General features: G+C 43.5%; 2 long non-coding RNA genes across 3 annotated transcripts; both read right to left on the reverse strand.

The window, feature by feature from the left end:
• Positions 1 to 901: 901 nt before the first annotated feature.
• On the reverse strand, positions 902 to 5,468 carry LOC142377621 (uncharacterized). Of its 2 annotated transcripts, XR_012769531.1 has the most exons (6): positions 3,076 to 5,468; positions 2,532 to 2,602; positions 2,313 to 2,424; positions 1,811 to 2,211; positions 1,272 to 1,487; positions 902 to 1,142 (listed from the first exon to the last, which is right to left on the reverse strand). It is a non-coding gene; the product is annotated as an uncharacterized LOC142377621 (long non-coding RNA). The 2 variants fall into 2 exon arrangements; XR_012769530.1 differs by having other exon boundaries at positions 2,532 to 5,468.
• Positions 5,469 to 6,374: 906 nt separating this feature from the next.
• On the reverse strand, positions 6,375 to 7,190 carry LOC142377962 (uncharacterized). Its single transcript, XR_012769574.1, has 3 exons — positions 7,070 to 7,190; positions 6,912 to 6,991; positions 6,375 to 6,832 (listed from the first exon to the last, which is right to left on the reverse strand). It is a non-coding gene; the product is annotated as an uncharacterized LOC142377962 (long non-coding RNA).
• Positions 7,191 to 7,814: the final 624 nt, after the last annotated feature.

The following is a 7,814-nucleotide window of genomic DNA, read 5'->3' on the forward strand; positions in this document are numbered from 1 at the left end:
CTGGGCTGACTCTCAGGTGGGTCAGACACTGAAAGCGTGCCTTCAGTAGGCCAAGGCCCAATCCCAATTCTATTTTCTACCCCTTAGCCCTACCCCTTCGAATTGGGACAGCCCTTCGCACTCACGTACGTCATAAGTCCGCGCCGTCAGTTGTTACGTAACCAAAAGCGACAGCTTTAGCCAGAAGTAAACAAACATGCCTGCTGCAGTGGTGTTCGCGCTGTCCTGGGCTATTCGGATATTTTTAGAAATATCTGCGTCGAATCGACGGAGTGCCATCAGGCGAAGGCGTCTTCGACATCTGGGAGCATTGCTGGATCTTGTTACGGTATGTAGAATGGGAAATTAATGCAAATAACGCGTGTGAGCGAGCAGCTGGTAGCTTCCAGAGCCGGCGTGTGAATATGATAAAGTGTGTGTGTGTTTGAAAGTGCTTCTAACTGTACATTTGTGATATCGTGTAATATAGAAACAATTTGCTTGTCTCGTTAGATTTGCTGATTTGCTGATTGGAGTAGTATCCTAACCTGGCTAACCTAGCTGAAAGCATAAGCTAACATTTAGCCTTTGTTACTCGCCTCGTTCCGTTTGGGATAAACATGCAGCTCATGCGTTTTTGAAGCGGTTTTCTTTGTACCAGGTTCAGATTTGATGACATAAATAAATGCACTGCCTTGTGTGCTATCAATGTGTTGGTTTGGGAGGATGAAAGCCTGATCTTTCCATGTTTTTCTTTCCAGCAGACGGGTCATCCTACAAATTATTGCCGATTGGACCACAACATGTACCCCAATTTTTTTTGTTATCCCTTGTATAATAAATCTCTTCATACCAATATCCGTTCCAGTCGTTCATATAATGTTGATGTGATAATCATGCTCACAAACCTTTTGTCCTTAATTTCTTTTATTAGGCTACTCACATTACAGACTGGTAAGGCAGCTTATTTTCAGAAATAACAGCTTAAAGTGTCTGCTGTAAAGTGTGTGGTGCAAATATGGACAATAAACAGTATGAATATAAACAATATGAACATAAACGGGCAACAGTGCAATCATCGAGAACGAGATGGTGGGGTGACCGGAGCAGGAACAGCGAAGGTGCATGGCACATCGGAGGTGCTGCATGGGCTCAGTGATGTTCTGGGGGAACAAGAGACGATATGACATTATGGCATGCACTTTCATCCATTGTAAAAAAATAAAAAAAGGTGTTTCAGAATGCGGTAGTGGTGGCTGTGTGTACAATAGGTGCATGGCACATCAACTCACCTTAAAGTTTGTCTATCATGCGCTCAAACAGAGCTAAAAAGCGCTCCGTCTTCTGCTCCGTCTCCTCGTGGCGCTTCTGCTCCTTCAGGCTCTCCTGTATCAGGTAATCCATTATGGGATTGGACTTCCTACTTTTTGGGGATGGGGATGACTTTAGAAACCGATCTTCGTTTTCTGTGCTAAACCTGATCAGGCTCTTTGTTTGTGCTTGAGTCCCTGTGAATCAGTCACGTATATGAATACTTGTGGTAATAGGTAGCGAAATGACGCTCACGTCACTCAAAAGGAACTTATCTATGGTTAACCAACTACATTGCTTGTAAATACTTGTGTTACAATTTAAAAAACGACAACTCTTTCGCAGCACCTTCACATGCATTGACCGATTACTCCATGTAAAATAGCGACTTTTCCCATGTGCGTTTATAGCAGAAAACAACTACACATTGCCACCATGTTAAACTCACACAATACACCAGTTATCACAACCTAAAACGGTTAAAACAGTTAAATTATGGCAAAAAAATAGAGCTACTTACATTTGTGTGGTGCTTTCTTTGCTTTCGCCATTTTTAAAAACACTCGAGTTCTCCCGGTAGTCGCGTTGTATTCTGGGAAATATATCATACCCCTTCGAACGGAGTCTGCCTGGCCGAAGCCCTCCGTTTGAAGGGTTACAACGTAGGGGTAGGGCTAAGGGGAAGGGATTTGGGACACCCCTACGTCTACACGTGAACGCGCAAAACGGAGGGGGAGGGGTAAGGGGTAGGGCCAAGGGGTGAATTGGGATTGGGCCCAAATGTCATTTCTATCCGGGCCCTTGTTCTGCCATGGGCATGGTTGTATGCCAGTTGTGGCTCCAGAGGGTCTGCAAATGGAGTGAACAGAAAAGGCTGGCAGGCGTACCCTCTGTCACCCAGCAATACACCCAGGAATTCACCTGTGAATACAAAATGTTACCATCACAACCTCATAAGAAGTGACAGTCTTAACACAGCCATGATGTTAAAAGTGGTTATCAATAGAGGTTCTGTGGCTCACCTTGTGATAGGCGCCGATAGATCTCCGAGTTCCGAAACACTCGGGAGTCGTGGACCGAGCCGGGCCACTTTGCCACAACATTACTGATCAAATAGTCAGCATTGCAGACCATCTGAAATGATAAGATGTTAAACCAATTAATGCACAGTACAGGCAATGTGTGGGCAGGCACATTCTTAATAAAAAGTACACTTGTTAAGTATTTGTCAGGGGACTTACCATTCTGCAGGATGTTCTTATATTTCACTTTGACTTGCTGCCATGTCCGTTTTGGCCCAGTCATGTTAAATCTACACACACAAAGACACGCACACACACAATGAAACAGTGGAGGAGCATGGAGTTACATTTAGGTAGTTTCACTCACATGCAGTCAATTTCAACTTATTCATAATCAAAGTAGGCTACAAATATGATTTCAAATATCGTCACCGTCCTAAAATAATCGCATAAGTCATTTTTTCAGGTTTTTCAGGAAACACAAAAAACTCCCTCCAAATGTGAAATTATAGCATAAAATAATCATTTCAGTCAGTAAGTATGTATCAAAGGATGCTTGACATAAGAACACTTATTGTTTTTCATAAAAACTAAGATTAAATAAATGACTTAGGCATTTTTTGGACCACACCTTTGATGCCAAAAAATGACTTGGGCGATTATTTTAGGAAGGTGACGATATGTTAATCAACATTTTATTTGGATTGTAGCCTAATTGTGATAATTTCAGTGGAGTGCTGAGTGTGATTTGTGCACTACTTACGCATTCAGGCGGTCAGCAATGGTTTGCAACGCTTGCTCCCTTTGTTTTTTAACTGTGGCAGTATTTCCTTTTTGTTTTATTTTCTCCTTCACCTCTTCATAGGTTTCCATTAATAATTCTTGCTCCGCTGGGGAGGAATACGCCGCCCTTGTTGCCATGGTGAATCACTGAATCTATGATCGATCGTGGGGTCTATTTAAGAAAGCCGTGTGCAGCACTTATCCGGGATCGCTTTCACCTGGCTTAATGAATCCGTGTCTGCTCATCCTGGCTTGGCCTTTGTGCAATCAACTAAGCCTGGGCGCCATGTTTTGGATTCCTTGAACCTGGCTAAGTAATTCATCCTGGATGTCTAAATCCTACTTTTGTGCAACGGGCCCCTGTTCCCCTCTCTGTGACTACTTTAGGGCTTGATAGTCACTGAACAATTTATGTGTGTGAGAACAGCATTATGTTGGGGATAAAACAACTGCACAGTCAAATAGCCACTTAATATTTACTTTACAGTGTAAAAAATGATCAAAATGAGGTACCTCCATGCTGAGGTCTCACCTGTTTGAACAATGTTTTTATATTTCATCTTAAACTGCTGCCAAGTCCGCTTCTCCCCCGTGGGATTGCACCTAAATGAAATAAATGAATGGGCTACCATTCAAGCAGTTTCCCTGTAATATTGTGATTGCAAAGAACTACATTTAAACTTAAACATTAAACTTATTTCTAAAAACGTGTTGAAACTCGTCGTATGAGCGCATTTAGATATCCATTTCCAGGTTGGTGAAAAACGTAGCCCCTCCTCTTCCCCGTTGCCATGGTGACTCATCGAATCGGGGCTCCATTGATGCTGGCTTTTTAAATTTGTGGTGCACGTGCTGAACTCAAGGTGAACCTACTCAGAGTTGATTAACCTCACTCAAATCAGCGTTTCTGGAACCGGAAACTCAGTTTTCTATCTCAGAGTAGATCAACTCAGAGTTCAGGAATAGACTCAGAGTTTGTTGAACCTGCTTTGTGAAACGGACCCCTGGTCCAGACACCCTCACAGGTTTTAACACCCCTGCAGATTTTAAAGAAAGAGCTGGTCTGGGTTTTTTATATCTGAATATGCGCAGTCTTGTCGCTAATCTTGCGAATCTGGGCACACTCGACTGATTCAATTCATTTTTATAGCGCCAAATACAAGAAATGTCATCTCAAGGCACTTAGATAATAAAGTCCAATTCAAGCCAATTGGAATTAAATTCATTGTAATCATAATTATTCATAAAATAATCCAATTCGTTCATATAGAGCCAATTCAAAAACAATTTCCTAGCTAAGGAAACCAACAGATTGCACTGAAAACTTTTTGTTTTTCGGTCCAATCTCCCGGCCTGAGCGTGCCTGAGGCGACTGTGGAGAGAAACGACTCCCTTTGAACGGGAAGAAACCTCTGGCAGAACCAGACTCAGGAAGGGTGGCCATCCGCCTCCACCAGCTGGGGTTTGAGAAGACAGAAAAGAGGGGACAACAAACACTGTAACACCATTCAAAGGATATCTGTTGGAACAGGGAAACACGAGTTAATGACCACAATAATGTCACATATACATAAAGAGAGTAAAGTGAGGAAAGGTGTGACAGATGAGGCCCCCCAGCAGTCTGGCCTATAGCAGCTTAACTATGGGATGTTTCAGGATCACCTGAGCCATCCCTAACTATAAGCTTTATCAGAAAGGAAAGTTTTAAGCCTGGTCTTAAAAGTGGAAAGGGTGTCTGCTTCCCGGACATTAACTGGCAGCTTATTCCACAAGAGAGGGGCCTGATAACTGAAGGCTCTGCCTCCCATTCTACTTTTAGAAAGATTTTAGAAGATCTGTTGGATCTCAGTGCTGCATTTGATACGGTCGATCACAGTATCTTATTACACAGACTTGAACAAGTTATTGGGATTAAAGGAACTGCATTAGGCTGGTTTAAGTCATATTTATCTGATAGATTTCAGTTTGTTCTTGTAAATGAAGAATCTTCCTCACACACCAGAGTAAGTCCTGGAGTTCCTCAGGGTTCTGTGCTTGGACCGATTCTTTTCACTTTATACATGTGTAACAGTGCCGAGAGGTAGACACTACTTTAAACAATCAATTTTATGCAACTCAATATTCCTTTAAATATACACCGACTGTAGGGGATGAATAACAGAGACATGGGTTACAAAATTACAATTCTTTATTTTTCTTTGGTGGTAAACAGGTAAAATACCGGCATTAAAATCACTCTCAATCACTCGCACGCACACACACCGGACACTGGCTTAGGCTATAGGTTGGACACTCCACCCTAGTGGAGCGGTTCCGACAAACAGGACCAAATGATGCTGAGGTACACAATTAAAGCGGAACTCCGGGGCATTTGAAGCGTGTTTCCATTGCTAGAGGTTGTCAAATACTGCCAGTAGGACACAGAGAGATGCGTATCTGCGCTCCCTGTGTGGAAATTGCTCTGTCCGCACACCCTGTCATGCGAGGCTAATACGTGGTGGCTAAGGGGCAAGCGCTAACCCTTCCACGTAAAACAACAACTTGCACACAGCAGAAACGTCACACCACTTTATAAACCATCCGACAATAAAGTCACAAGCCTTACCATCAAAACCATATGCATGGTTCTCACATTACTGGCATGGGGACGTTACAAAACAACTTTATAAACAGCATGTCACTCACCGGCTGGTTGTAGGCTCGCGCATGTGAAAGCCCAAAAGAGTCGATGGACGATAATCCCATATACAAAACAATTATCTTCTCTAGAAAAACTGCGTTCAAGTATTTAAAACATTACAACAATACATGCCCAGTAATATTGTTGTAATGTTTTAAATACTTGAACGCAGTTTTTCTAGAGAAGATAATTGTTTTGTATATGGGATTATCCTCCATCGACTCTTTTGGGCTTTCACATGCGCGAGCCTACAACCAGCCGGTGAGTTACATGCTGTTTATAAAGTTGTTTTGTAACGTCCCCATGCCAGTAATGTGAGAACCATGCATATGGTTTTGATGGTAAGGCTTGTGACTTTATTGTCGGATGGTTTATAAAGTGGTGTGACGTTTCTGCAGTGTGCAAGTTGTTGTTTTACGTGGAAGGGTTAGCGCTTGCCCCTTAGCCACCACGTATTAGCCTCGCATGACATGCTGTGCGGACAGAGCGATCTCCACACAGGGAGCGCAGATCTGGACCTCTCTGTGTCCTACTATCAGTATTTGACAACCTCTAGCAATGGAAACACGCTTCAAATGCCCCGGAGTTCCCCTTTAACAAACAAAACACTGCAAACGAATAATAAGGAAACAAAATAAATTACAGCAAAACAATGACGGCGGCAAACAAAACACACAAAAGCAAGATACCCAGCACACCAGGTTCAGCAGAGGGAATGCACCATTAACTGGCGGATTACAAGTTCACTAAAAGCACATACAGCCAGCGCACACAGAGAAGGGCAGACGTTGACCAAACTGACAAAACAAACATTTAATCACGGGACAGACGATGCAACCTAGCGAGCAAGCTCAGCGCCATGCACCCGCACCCAAACCTACAAGCGGCCAAGCCGCCGAGGCGAGCAAGCAAATGGAGAGCGGCTGTTACCGTGAACAGACGGGAGGACACAGCGGCAACTCTGACCGTTCTTGATGGAAGTCCCACGGGCCCGCTGTAGCTGGCACACGCAGTCCTGAGAGGCGACTCCGGTTACGGACTCGTCTCGTGGTGTATACTGTATACATGAAAATAATGTCAGCATGTTGTGGTCTCATTAAACCTTTAGTGCCCATACGAGTAACTTTACAACTCACCTGAATAAAGGTAAACCGAGCGCGTCGGAGGGATAAGGATGGAGCCGTATGGCCAAACAATTTGCAACAATTAGCCCAAGCTGAAACGAGAACCCCCCGTAAAGACACGGATGCATTTAAGCACAAGAAACGCACGTGAAAGGAAACCAGCAACCTACCGAACAGCCAGGGGCAAGACGAGTTCCCTTCGGGGCACCAGTGACGAGGAGCGCACAAAACCAGCGCCGCTGACCTAGTCTGTTCCTCTCAGAAAAAGCAGAGAACCTGTGCGCAGCCATGTTGCTTTATGAGGGTGTGACTTGTTACAGTCGCCCAATCGTGAGCCCAGGTGAGCTCCCGCTAAGGGGCAGTCACCAAAGTGTCAACAACACACACAGGGAAGGCAGAGATGTAATGGTAGCCCAATAACCAACTCTACTGCAATCGCTTCCATTAGGTAACATTATTAGACAGCATGGCATAAATTTCCATTGCTATGCTGATGATACTCAGCTGTACTTATCTATAAAACCAGACGAACCCAATAGGTTGGTCAGACTACAAGCATGTCTTAAAGACATAAAGACCTGGATGACTCAGAACTGTCTGCTTCTAAATTCAGACAAACTGAAGTCGTTATCTTTGGACCTGAGCGTTTCAGGGAGAAATTGTCTAGCTATATAGTTACTCTAGATGGTATTTCCTTGGCTTCTAGTTCTACAGTGAGGAACCTTGGAGTTATTTTTGACCAGAATTTATCATTTGACTCGCATATAAAACAGGTTTCTAGGACTGCCTTCTTTCACCTTCGTAATATTGTTAAAATCAGGAACATCTTGTCTCAGAGTGATGCAGAAAAACTGCTCCATGCATTTGTTACTTCAAGATTGGACTACTGTAATTCTTTATTATTGGGCTGTCCCA

Source organism: Odontesthes bonariensis, chromosome 3 (assembly GCF_027942865.1).
Source record: "Odontesthes bonariensis isolate fOdoBon6 chromosome 3, fOdoBon6.hap1, whole genome shotgun sequence".
NCBI classification, from domain to species: Eukaryota; Metazoa; Chordata; class Actinopteri; order Atheriniformes; family Atherinopsidae; genus Odontesthes; species Odontesthes bonariensis.